The sequence below is a fragment of the Monodelphis domestica genome, chromosome 1 (assembly GCF_027887165.1).
Source record: "Monodelphis domestica isolate mMonDom1 chromosome 1, mMonDom1.pri, whole genome shotgun sequence".
Taxonomy (NCBI): Eukaryota; Metazoa; Chordata; class Mammalia; order Didelphimorphia; family Didelphidae; genus Monodelphis; species Monodelphis domestica.
In genome coordinates, this window is record NC_077227.1 from 709179067 (window position 1) to 709192517 (window position 13451).

The 13451-nt window shown below is 37.9% G+C and overlaps 1 protein-coding gene across 1 annotated transcript in view; it reads left to right on the forward strand.

Moving 5' to 3' along the window:
• SNTB2 (syntrophin beta 2) overlaps window positions 1–13451 on the forward strand; it is a 113344-nt gene that overhangs the window by 59229 nt on the left and 40664 nt on the right. The window lies entirely within an intron of this gene.

Below are 13451 nucleotides of genomic sequence, written 5' to 3' on the forward strand. Positions count from 1 at the left end.
CCTAGGTTGAAAGGGCTAAGAGCTAAGATTAATTTTGACCTGAAATTTAGTCACAAGCTTCATGGCCCCTGATCAAGTCACCTAACCTCCATCTCCTTCAGTTGCTTCATGTGTAAAGTGGGGATCATAATAGAGTCTATTTCCAGGGATTGTTGGGAGGTTAAAAGAAGGTAATGCTCATAAAGCACTTAGAACCCTTAAAGTGATTTCTAAATGCTATCTGCTGCTGCTGCTGTTGTTATCATCTCCCTTTGTTAACTGTTGAATAACTGAGAATGCTTCATTTTGTTCCAAGGAACTGGCCTGAGTTGGGCCCAGCCCAGAATAGCAACTCATAATTTTTCAGCCTACTCATTTTTCCCTCTGCAAAATCTAACAACATTATTTATTTTCCAGTCCAACAAGCATTTATTAGCCCATGCCTTGTGCAAGGCATTGAGCTAGGCACATAGAAACAAAATCAAAGAACAATCATTCCTGCCCTCAAGACCCTTGTAGTCTACAAGGGAGATGAGGGAGACTGAATCTATAACACTGAAATATATACAGGATCTTTGGAGGAGGGGGGGCGGCAGCAGCACTGAGAACTAAAGGGATCAGGAAAGGGTTCCAGGAGAGGGAACCTAAGTTAAACAGTGGGGGGAAGAAGAAAGCCAGGAATTCCAAGAGGTGGAAAGGAGTCAGGAGAAGGTAGTACATCCCATAGAGGAGGTGGGAAAGAGATGGAATTCGAATGAAGGGAATAAGGCCAGTTTGACTGCACCAGGGATAGTATGAAAGGAGGAATATAGAATAAGCCTGGAAAAGGAGACTGGCCCCATGGTGGGGGCTTTCACTTCACCAGTTTATATTTCATCCAAAGGGCAGCTGGGAGCTGCTAAAGTTTCTTGAGCCAAGAGAGACATAGTTTGACTTGTGCTTTAAGACAAATCACAGTGACCACTTTTGTAGGAAAGGTACTTACTCTGTAGATCAGAGTTTTTTTCTATAAATATAAGCCCCATTAAACTTCAAATATGAGTTAGTTTGAAGGCTTCTAGTCTTCCACAGAGACTCAGTTTAAACCTCAGGTGTGTCTAAAACAGGGAAAAGAGAGGGGGAAAAGGCCTGACAGTAAGTACAGATCTAAAGCCTTGGGGAGCAACCCAATTCAAGTAAGAACATTGAAGCCAGTCAGGTTTTTATCAGGTCATTTTTCATCAGGACATTCATTAGATGTCAGTTCCATATAATTAGCTATATTTCTGCTTAGAAATTTGATCTCTTTCTATATTCTCTTAGAATCCTAGGCAGGAGACATCCTCAGATGGGCTTAGATCCTGATGATTATAATAGTAATAACAACAATCGACATTTTTATAGTGGGTTGAAAAGTACTTTGCATAATTTCTTTTGGTCTTTAACACTTAACAGTGTGAGGGAAATCATTTTAGACCCACTCTACAGATGAGAAATCTGAGACTTCCAGTTTTGAGACATGCTTGTGGTTACATCAGAGTCAAGGACAGGATTCAAAACTGGTTCTCTCCTGATTGATTCCCAAGTCCAGTGTGTTTTTCCACAATGTATTTTCCAGGTGGCCTTTCTTCTAGTTCAGCCATGTACCAATTTTTCTGACCGTGCCCACTGCCTACTCTGCCATGCTCAAAGTTTAAAACTGAAGCAAGCAAAGTTTTCTTTTACTCTTTGCCTTTGGGCACAAGCTCCATTTTCATCATAATCTCATGATCATCAGGGACTTCTGTGGCTTTCGAGCCCAGTAGAGATCTCTGAGAAGTCACTCAAAGAGTTCTCATTGCTAGCAAGTTTTTCTTTCTATGGAACCCAGATCTGTCTGTAGTTTGTACTTATGGTTTGTAGCTTCTAGTCATTCCTTCTAGTTGTGCCTTCTCAACAAAGAGAAAGAATTAGGCAGGGGCCCCCTTAATTAAGATGGCAACTTGCGCTCTAATGACTAGACCAAACTTTTTTTTTTTAAGCCCTTACCTTCCGTCTTGGAGTCAATACTGTGTATCGACTCCAAGGCAGAAGACTGGTAAGGGCTAGGCAATGGGGGTTAAGTGACTTGCCCAGGGTCACACAATTAGGAAGTATTTGAGGCCGGATTTGAACCTAGGACCTCCTGTCTCTAGGCCTGGTTCTCAATCCACTGAACCACCCAGCTGCCCCCTAGACCAAACTTTTTACACCGGGGTCCAGTTCACTGTCCCTCAGACCATTGGAGGGCCAGACTATAAAAACCTGACCCAAACCAGGCAGCCATATGCACAGTGCGGAATCCCCTCCCCCCAGATGGCCGCTCACCTTGCTGATGTCTTCCATTGTGCAGCCACATAATCCTTTGCCCGGCGCCTCATTATAAGGCGCAACACAAAGGATTGTCACCAGAAGTAGTACTGTACGTGAGCCACACTGTGCTTTGTGGCGCCGCCACATACAGTGCTCCTCTCAGTGACCACCAATGAAAGAGGTGCCCCTTCTGGATGTAGACGTGTGGGATTTGGAATTAAGTGGAAAAAAAAAGTTTGCTTTATTCTTTCTTCCATGGCTCTACTTTCTAGGGCACACACATATGATGAAGCATTATGGCAAATGAGGGGATTGTTCCAATTTTCTCTGGTCCCCACTTTAGTTTTCAAGATAGCAATACTATGTCCCTAAACTGTTTTTTAACAAGGGCTTCATGTTAGGGAAGTGGAAATTGACTCCAATGTTGATAGATTTGTGTAAGGAAAATGGAGTTCGTTTTTTTTTTTTTGGCCAAACACTATTGTGGGCAATGTATATTTATTTAAAGTTCTGTAGAGTTGGAAGGAACACTGCGTTCTCCTACAACTGCCTTTTGGAATTGTAGCACTATTTTCTTTGGGCGTGTACAGGATGCCTCAATAATCTTCACTTTGGATACTTTCCATACAAAAGAGAATTTGGGCTTTGTGCCACACAGATAAACTATAGTGGAAGTGTTAACTTCCCAGATGAGCCACTATATTCAGTGTTTGTCTAACTGATTAAATAAATGCTGTAGAAGCATCCAGGAAGCCAAAGAAAATATAGGACCCTAAAGTGGCTAAACTTAGGGGGCCATGTGCTCTGGGGTACCTAGACCGCAACTTGATTCATCTGATCAAAATGTAATTGCAATTCACAGAAAATTCCTGGTGGTTTGGCCTAAAGCCAATACTGCTCATGCTGTGGCTGTCTTCCACTCTTTCTTTCTCTTGTTCTCCTATGGCCCTCAGCAATGATTGGCAGACTGCCATAGAATATTTATTAGCAGGGTTTTCATTTGAACTGTTCTTTTAAAACAGTGGTGGAGTTAAAAAAAAAGGGCTTTGCTCTGATTCTTCAATAATAATAATTGCATTTTAGAAGGAACAATTTTCTGGGTCCTGGTGTCACTCAAGACATCATCAATCGAGTCCTGAAAAGAGCCTTTGTATTTTGTGTAATTAAATTTTCTGACTTAAGACCTTTTTCTTTTTACAATTTTTTAATGGAAAATTGGTGATCTTCGTTGGGAAACAATTTTCATTCCTCATTAGTGCTTCATAGTTTATGCACTTCTGTCCTGTTTAATTAAGACATTTGATCAATTGCTTTTTCTCCATTTTTCCAGTCAATCAAATAACTGAGATTTCTAACAGTTGAGAATCTAGAATTTATGACATGTCAAAAAAAACACTTCTTAAAGGATGTTGCCTATTTAAAGATGTATTAATACCTCTTTTAAAAAAAAATAAAGAGGGGAGAGAGGGGAGGGAAGGAACATGAGTCTTGTAACCATGGAAAATTATTCTAAATTATCTAATTAAATAAAATAAAAAAATAAACTGTATATTCCATAAGGTCAAGGAAAAAAAATAAAAAAAAATTAAAATCCCTTACCTTCTGTCTTAGAATCCATACTAAGTATCAGTTCCAAGGCAGAGCCACCTAGCTGCCCTAACACTTCTTTTTATACCTCAATTAGTACCTAGTATACCACCCTCTCTTATAACAAAAGTAAACAACTAGGCAAAACTGAGGAAATGTTATCTCATAGCCCTTGCCACATTCTGCTCCTGTTTGTCTTTGCATTTAATCAGATTTCAGATATCTTTTATTAATGTTTTTCTTTATCTCCTTGTAGTTATTGTATAGAAGACAGCTGTTGTGGATAAAGCACTGAGTCTGGAGGCAGGAAGACTTGACTTCAAATCCAGCCTCATATATTTATTAGCCTTGTGAGCCTGGGCAAGTCACTTAACCTCTGTTTTCCTTAACCCACTGAAGAAGGAAATGGCAAATTATTCCATTATCTGTACCAAAAAAAAATGGTGTAGGTAGCATCTGAGTGGCTCAGTGGATTGAGAGTCAAGTCTAGAGATGGGAGGTCCTGGGTTCAAATCTGGTCTCAGACACTTCCCAGCTGAATGACCTTGGGCAAATCACTTGACCCCTATTGCCTAGCCCTTACCACTCTTCTGCCTTGGAGCCAATACACAGTATTGACTCCAAGACGGAAGGTGAGGGCTTAAAAAAACACACACATACACACAACACTTAGATATTATTTGTATGTTATGGTGCACAAGGTCATGAAGAAATCGTACACTTCTGAACAATAAGGTTATTGCATATATTTTTTCCCCTGGTTCTGCTTGCTTCACTCGGTTATAACCTTTTCAATAACTTTGTTAAATCTGAAAATAAGGATAAACTGATGGTGAAGGAAATTTCTTGTTATAAGTTTGTGCCTGAATTTTGAGCATTTGTGTGAAGAATGTCAAACTAGTTACTCCATGCCAAACCAATCAGTTGGAAATAAATGGCCCTATCAAAGAATTAGGAGCTTGGATTTCTGGGTCGAGGTCAGGACTCTACGTCTTAACCCAGACTTAGCTATGCCAAATGCCCAAGAAAAAGGGGAAGGTGTCAGGCCATTTTTAGAAATATTAGATATGAGATATGTATATTCTTGACACTTCTAATGAACATAGGAATTTATTTGCTTTCCATTAGCAGTCATGAGAATTGTTTTTTTTTTTTTATTTTTGAGGAAACTAGTTCAGAAGACAACAGGCGATTAAATTTAAAAAAAGTTCAGCCTCTCTGATGAGCAAAGGACTAGATATTCTGAGTAACATGAACATTTGTTAGTTTGCCCCTAATGTGGTCAGGCTTCTTCTTCTTTTTTTTAAGTGTTTATTTTATTTGGTCATTTTCCAGGCTTCTTATTCTTAAAAGAGAGCATCTCAGTATTTTGTTGATGGTATAATTTTCTATTTTCTTTATAGAAGTTATGATTTATAAATTATATAAATTTCACATTTTTCCTCTAAAGAGTTTAAATACATTTGAACAAAAAAAAATTTCTTAAAGATTCTATCAGCAATGACAGTAATAAAAGATGTTAAAGGAATAAAGTAAGGGCATAATATTAATCCAAATGGCAATCAAGTTTAAATTTAAATCTAAAGTTATATGAACCAAAATAATGTATTCCTCCATCCTTTTAAAGCCAATCATAAGAGCCACTTCTCTAAGAAACATTGTCTAATCCCTTCATTTTCTCATGACTGCTCTTTCCCCCAAAACTGTATAATCCTTTTATCAAGTCAGCAAACATTAATTATACACTTATTCTGTGCCAAGCAATGTGCTAGAGAGAGAGAGAAATTCAACGACAGTTCCTACCCTCTGGAAGTTTACCTTCTAATATTGGAGACAACAGATAAATAACTTTGTACAAATTAGATATAAACAAGGTAAGTTGTAGACAATCACAGAGGGAAGGCATGAGCATTAAGGTGTACCAGGAAAGGTTTCTTGGAGAAAGTAGGATTTTAGCTGAGACTTGAAGGAAACCAGGTTTTAGGGATAGCCAATGAAAATGCATGGACTGAATAAGCTGTGGTATATGGTTGTTGTTGTTTTTTCTTTTTTAAATTTTATTTATTTTAAAATATTTTTCCATTGTTACATGATTACATGATTTCATTTTCTCTCCTTCCTCTCTTCCCTCCTCACTCCTGGAGCTGACTAGCAATTCCAATGGGTTATACATGTGTTATCACTCGATACCTATTTCTATGTCATTCGTTTTTGTAATAATCTTTTAAAAACCAAAACTCCACATCCTATACCCATATAAACAAGTGGATTAATCATATATTTTTCTTTGTGTTTTTACCCGCACAGTTCTTTCTCTCGATGTGGATAACATTCTTTCTCATAAGTCCCTCAGAATTGTTCTGTACTATTGCATTGCTATTAGTAGCAAAGTCAGTGACATGTGATTGTCCCACAATGTTTCAATTTCTGTGTACAATGTTCTCCTGGTTCTGCTCATTTTGCTCCGCATCAGTTCATGGTGGTCTTTCCAGTTCATATAGAAATCAAGCAGTTCATCTTTCCTTATAGCACAGTAATATTCCATCACCAACAGATGCCACAATTTGTTTAAGCCATTCCCCAACCAAGGGACACCCCCTCATTTTCCAATTTTTCTGCCACCACAAAGAGTGCAGCTATAAATATTTTTGTACAAGCTTCTTTCTTATGATCTCTTTGGGATACAAACCCAGCAGTGGTATGGCTGGATCAAAGGGCAGGCAGTCTTTTAGCATCCTTTGGGCATAGTTCCAAATTGCCCTCCAGAATGGTTGGATCAATTCACAATTCCACCAGCAATGCATTCATGTCCCAATTTTGCCACATCCCCTCCAATATTTATTATTTTCCTTTACTGACATATTGGCCAATCTGCTTTTTGTGAGGTAGTATGTGGTATATGGTTGTAATGAAAAACTGTTGCACCATAAGAAATGATGAACAGGATGAATTCAGAAAAGACTAAAAAGACATATAAACTGATGCAAAGTGAAGTGAGCAGAACCAGGAGGGCAGTATATACAGGAACAGAAATATTGTACACTCTTCAGCTATGAAGAACTAAGCCATTATCAGAAAAACAAGATTCCCAGATAACCCCAAGAGAATCATGATAAAAAAAAAATATTATCCACAGCCAAAGAAGGTACTGCTGAAATCTGATCATTGAGAAGGAAATAAAAACAAAATTCTTATAACAAATATGTAGTCATTCAAAGCAAATTCTTAAGATGGCCATGTCCAAATAAATCACATCTCAGTCTACATTCTGAGTCCATCACCTGTCAGGAAGTAGATGGCATGTTTCATTGTGAATCCTCTGGAATATTCTTGGTCATTGAACAGTGCTCCTAATGTAATAGATAGAGCACTAGACTTGGAATCAGCAAGAACTGAGTTCCAATCCAAGAAAGGAGATACTTATTAGCTGTTGGATTTTAGGCAAGTCAAGTAACCCCTATTTGCCTCAGTTTTGACATCTATAAAATAGGAAGGATAACAGTACTTATGTCGGGGTAACTGGGTGGCTCAGTGGATTGAGAGCCATCATGGTATGGCTGGTCAGACTGTTGACACCCACAGCTGTGAAAAGTCCTTCAAACTTGAAGAACACCCACTTATCATGTGCTAAGCTTTTATGATTTAGACAAACCAGAAGGTATATCCACAATTGTATCCTTGGTTCCCTGAACCAATGAGATTTGTAGACAGTTTAATTGCTTTTATAGGGGAAAAACTAACCTATGTGGCAGGGACTTAATTCTGTATAGTACAATACTGTGAAATACAATTATTAAATCCTAGATACTTAATTACAATCAACCAGGCACTATGCTAAGTGTATACAAATAAGAAAAGGAAAAACAATCCCTGCCCTCAAGGAGCTTACAGTCTGTTGCGCGAAAATAGTACATAAAGGAATCTTTTTAAAGATGTGAGAGGAAAGGGTACCCAACTAGGAGAATGATAATGGAATGGAATCCAAAGAGTATAGGAAGGTTTGGGTTTTGAGAAGAATTCTTTGTTGTACCTTCCAGACCCCCAAGCAAAGGATACTAATAATATATGAGCACCAAAGCTGAAGCAGTCTCTGTGATGTTGAGTTTCCAATGAGCTTTTTGAGTTGGGGGCATAATGATGGTCATAAAGTGGAATCCAGAGTACAGCTGATGGCAAGTGAACCTTCCAAACTTCTTAAACAACACTGAATTTCTACGAGTTCCCTTTTATCCCATGAAAACTCTCTCTGCCTACCTATCAAGTTGTGTTCAGCAGGAGAGCCCCTTCACTCCATCTTCCTGTTGTTTTGAGACACTTTTTAAAGATTGGTTTGGTAGGACTTTCAGCTCTTTCTGCTACTAAGCCACTATCTTGGCTCAGTAAGAGTTTAAATTTAGGTTTTATGCTAAATATATGAATTCTAAAGTAATATTGTGGTTGTCGATTTAAAATATTATCCCTTAAGTCAAAATGACTTGTAGCAGCTTAATTTTATAAAGAGGTAGGAAAGAGTGAAAGCGGGAATTGTAAGAAAGAGACAGAAAGTACTGCCTAGCTACAAATACCTTGAGTTTAATCCTACTGTCTCCAGACAATGAATGGCAATCCCATTGTGAATCTCACCAGAATCCGAAGTCCTAATTAGGAAACAGAAATCTGAAGAGCCAGGAGATGCTGAAGAAGAATCTGCTAATAATCTTCAGTGCACACAAGGCTTAAGACCGCCAAGAATCTCACCAGAACTCATGCTACCGAAGTGCCAATGAACCAAGGAAGGAATCACTCCACTCACCACCATAGGATCCAAGGGAAGCATCTCTAAAAGCACCAAGGCAGGAACGACTCCAAGCCAGGAGATCAAAGAGAGAAGTCGTCCTGAATCTAGGAAGCCATGGCCTTTTTATAGTTCTTTTCCCACGTCATTTCCTGTCTCTTCCCCTCTTCACAGGAACCAATCACAGTTTCCAAACTAACCCTACCCAGGGCTTTGGAGGTGAAGAGTTTTTAACTTGTGAACTCTTCCAACTAGTGAGTGACTGGTCAAGTGTTAAGTAGGGGTGTTTTCCATTTTTGATTGATTAAACTAAAGGCTGCTGATTGATAACATTAGAAATAACAAAGAGAGTTCTATCTTCATAGCTCATCTCCCTCTGCATGCAGTGAATCTATTAACAGTATGACAGATCCCATTGTCCTGGGTCCCAATCAGATTAGTAGAAGATGTTCCTAAGACCTCTCTTCTAGCATAATTAACCATAACTCCCTTTTATTTGTTGTTCTTCAGTCATGTTTGATTCTTTATGACCCTCCCTGGGTTTTCTTGGCAAATATACTGGAGTGGTTTACCATTTCTTCCTCTTAAGGATTAAAGCAAATAGAGGTTAAAGGAATTGCCTTATTATTATTTTAGAGATCAAGAGACTAAGGCAAGATTAAGCAACATTCCTACTTCTGCTAACACAGGTTTTATATGTCAGAGACAATAATACAGCCTGCTACTCTACCCTGTTTCTCTATGGATCATGCTTACTTTGCATTTGAAAAAAAATGTATCAATAGATTCTGCCCTTCCCTACAACCATCACTATAATTAATATCCTCTCATAAAGATAAAATTATTCCAACTAACTGGGAATATAGCTCTCCTATATTAAAGTCTGCCACCTATAAACTGAAAGGATGTATGTTTTAACCTCAGTAATATAGAACTAGCATTGTCCTTTGTATTTGGCCAAAGTATTTTTTGCCATTCTGTTGTGGTCTTCATTGTGTTAAAAGAGATTTTATTAATCTCTCCTATCACCTGTAAGAGGCAAGAGTGCAGTATTTCTGAGTGGATCAGAGCTGACTGGAGTCAGTGAGCCGGAGCTGAAGCTTCCATCACCAGGGAGACCAGGAGAGAGATAAGGAAGGAACACTGACAGGGGCTTTTGCCTCTGGATCTCAAGAGAGCAGGAGGCAAGAGTCCCTGAGGCAGGAGGCTACTGGCAGTTGGTTACTGACTGTTGGGTGGTAGAAAACTAATTGAAGGATTACTGATTATTTAGGAAGATAGGTAGTTAGTGAATCAGTTTAAAATAGTTTAGGTTAGAGCAGGCCTGGTGTTTGCCAAGCAAGAAGAACCTGTCCTCAGAAGACAGTTAGGGTAGGTTATTAGAAATTTTAGGTAGTATTAGGAATTTAGGTATAGTCATAGGATATTAGGATAATAATCTCTCTTTCCTCCTTTTCTATTTTTTACCAGTATTTCTTCTCTAATTAAACTAAGTGTTTTATTCAACTGCTCACCTCACTTTTGTCGAACTCTTACTTTTAACCCTTACAATTGACATTAGTGTAGTTGAACATATTGTTTTTTTGCTTAATTATAGGCCTTATGAGTCTTCTCATGTTTCTCTGATTTTTTCATATTTATCATTTCTTAAATCAACAATCTTTTATTCCATTCATATATCACAGTTTGTTCAGCCATTTTGCTATCTCTTGGCATATCATTTGTTTCTAGCATCTTGCTATTCCAAATAGTGCTGCTATATTTTAGTACACAGAGGACCTTTCTTTTTGACTTTGACCTCCTTGGAATAGAAACCCAGCACTAGGACTGATGAATCATTGGGTAGAAACAGTCAGTAACTCTTCTCACATAATTTCAAGTATATTTCTAGATGTTACCTTTTCCAATTCACAGCTCTACCAGAAAGTAAATCATTGTGCCTGACTTCCCACAGCTCCTCCAACATGGGTTTTTTTTTCCATCTTTTATCATCATTGCCAGTTTGACAGGTGGGCAAAGATATCTCAGAGGTTTAATTTGTATTTCTCTTGTGATTCTGAAGATTTCCTCATATGCTTGTTGATCATTTGCATTTTTTCTTTTGAAAACTTTGTTCTTCTGTATCTTCTCAGATTCTGTTGGTGAACTGGCTTTTTTAGCTGAACTGCTACTTGTTTCCCCTCTTTTCTTATTCTTGATGTCAGAGTGATGATACTTAGGTTTCCCTAGTCCATGGTGTGTAGTCATAAAGGGTCATTTAAATAATATTAATTAATTAATAATAAAATAAATATTTAAATGTTTAAGTTAAAATGATTTTCATTTATTTCCATAAATACGGGCTTGTAGTTATATCAATTCATTAGTCTTTTGTACATCTTAATAACATACCAGATATTTCATGCATTTTGTAGTTATTTTAAATGGAATTCTTCTGTCTTTTCCCCTTGGCCTCTTGTTAATATCCAGAAATGTTATTAAGGCACAGGTTTATTTGTATCCTGTTACCTTTTGGAGGTGTTGCCTCTCCAAGCTAGGTCTTTCCTTGATTCTTTAGTGTTTTCTAACCAAAGTATTATCTACAAATAGAGGGACAATTTTACCTCCTGTTGTAAACACTTTTTTTCCTAATTTTCTTATCTTTCTGATAGAATTAGCATTGCAGAATTTCAAGTACTAAACCAAATTATAGTGGAGACAAAGAACATCTTGCTTGATCTCAATGAGAACACTTAGGATGCTTTCTTTCCTTTCTTTCTTACAAATAATTCTAACTCTTGGTTTTAGATCAGTGCTTTTTTTTTTATCCTCTTGAGGAAAGGCCCTTTCATTTTGGTACCTGTTTAACATTTACAACACAAATGTGTCCTATATTTGGTCAAATGCTTTTTCTGCATTTGTTGATTGTGTTGCTTTGCCTATTAACATATTGAACTATGTTTGCTATATTCCAATTGTTGAATTATATATGTAGCTATAAATTCAAGTAGGTCATAATGAACAATTACTTTAGTTAGGTTGTAGTATTCTCTTTGTTTAAAATGTATTTAAAATATTTTGAATTGATAATCATTAGTGATATTGGGAAATGGTTTTCTTTAGCTTTATTCTTCCATGAGTTTGGTGTAAGGATCATATATGTTTCAGAAGACAGTTTGACACAGTTCTTTTTCTCTGCTGTGTAGTCATGCCCCTTTTCACTTAAAAATAATAATAATAGCAATAACAACAATTAACATTTATAGAGTGCCTGCAATGGGCCATGCACCATACTATAAGTGCTTTACAAATATCTCATTTGATCTTCATGAAAATCCTGGGAAGTAAGTGCTGTTATTGTCCCCATTTTACAGTATAGAAACAGGGAGACATTAACACAGGGTTCTACATCTAGTGTCTGAAGCACAATTTGAACTCAAGTTTTCTAGATTCCAGGTCCAGCAACTGTATCCACTGTACCACCAGCTGCCATCTTGTGCTTGTGAAGATGATTTTTTTAATCCACAAATAAATAAGGCTTTAATTTTTTTCTTGTTAAATTTTCACTCATTTGCTTCAGCCCAGGACAGCCGATTTCTTCTCAGATAAAGTGAATAGATTCTGAAAAAGCACACGAGAAGCTTTTTGTGGCTCAGATAATCAAACTATAGTAGTATCTAGACTTTCTGACCAATTTTTGTAGCTCTGTAACGTTCTCAGTTTGTTTGGATAGTTGAGTCATGTTCCTAAGATGGGTCCACCATAGTTTCTTCTTTGTATCCAGTCTTCCCTAGGTTTTGTGGCTGGACTAAATTAAATTCACCAGACATTTATGGACTGCCTCTTTTGTGCTTCATTCTCTAGATGCTGGGACATCCAAGGTGCAACCCCAAAGAGCTTGGGTATGATATACAACGAGGAGGGAGAATAGTGCACAGCAGCTGGTGCTGAGAGAGAGAGAAAGAGAGAGACAGACAGATAGACAGACTTGGGGCATTCATGAGAGGGAAGAGTATGAAAGTTTAGAAAGGTGGGCTGGGGTGGGATTGTGGGAAGTCTTAAATACCAAACCAAGGATTTTGTATTTTATGCGATCAGCAATGGGTAGTCCCTAACAGTTTTTGAGCAGGAAATGTGATATGATAGATCTATGCCTTAGGAGGATTATTTAGCTCCTTTGTGAAGGATAAATTGGAAATGGGAAAGACTCAATACAGGGAGCCCAGATGGGAGGCTATTTCTGTGGTCCAGGTGGTTGGATGAGCAGAGGGAGGAAGACAGCTGAAAGATGTTGTCAGTGAAGCATCTACAAGGATTGACAGCTGAATGTGGAGGAGCAGCAAGAGAGGGATAAGTCAAAGTTATCATTTTGGTGACTTTGATTTTGGTACTACCTTCAAAAGACACATGCAAGGGGTAGCTAGGTGGCTCAGTGAATAGACCTGGAGACAGAAGGTCCTGGGTTCATATTTGACTTCAGACACTTTACTAGCTGTCTATCCCTGGACAAATCACTCAACCCTAGTTGCCTAGCCCTTACCACTCTTCTGCCTTAGAACTGATATTTAGTATTAATTCTAAAACAGAAGGTAGGAGTTATTAAAAAAGAAAAAGAAAAAAAGACCTAAGGAAGTTAGGAAAGAGATGCACATTTGTTGGTTAGGGTAATGAGTTTCATTTTGGACATGCTGAGATCATCAACCACAACAAGCTTATTTAATGCTTTCTGTGTTCCAGGCACTGTGCAAGGTGATCCATGCACAAGGACAAAAATGAAACAGTCCCTGTCTTCAAATGCTTAGAGGCCATGGGCTGTGGACAA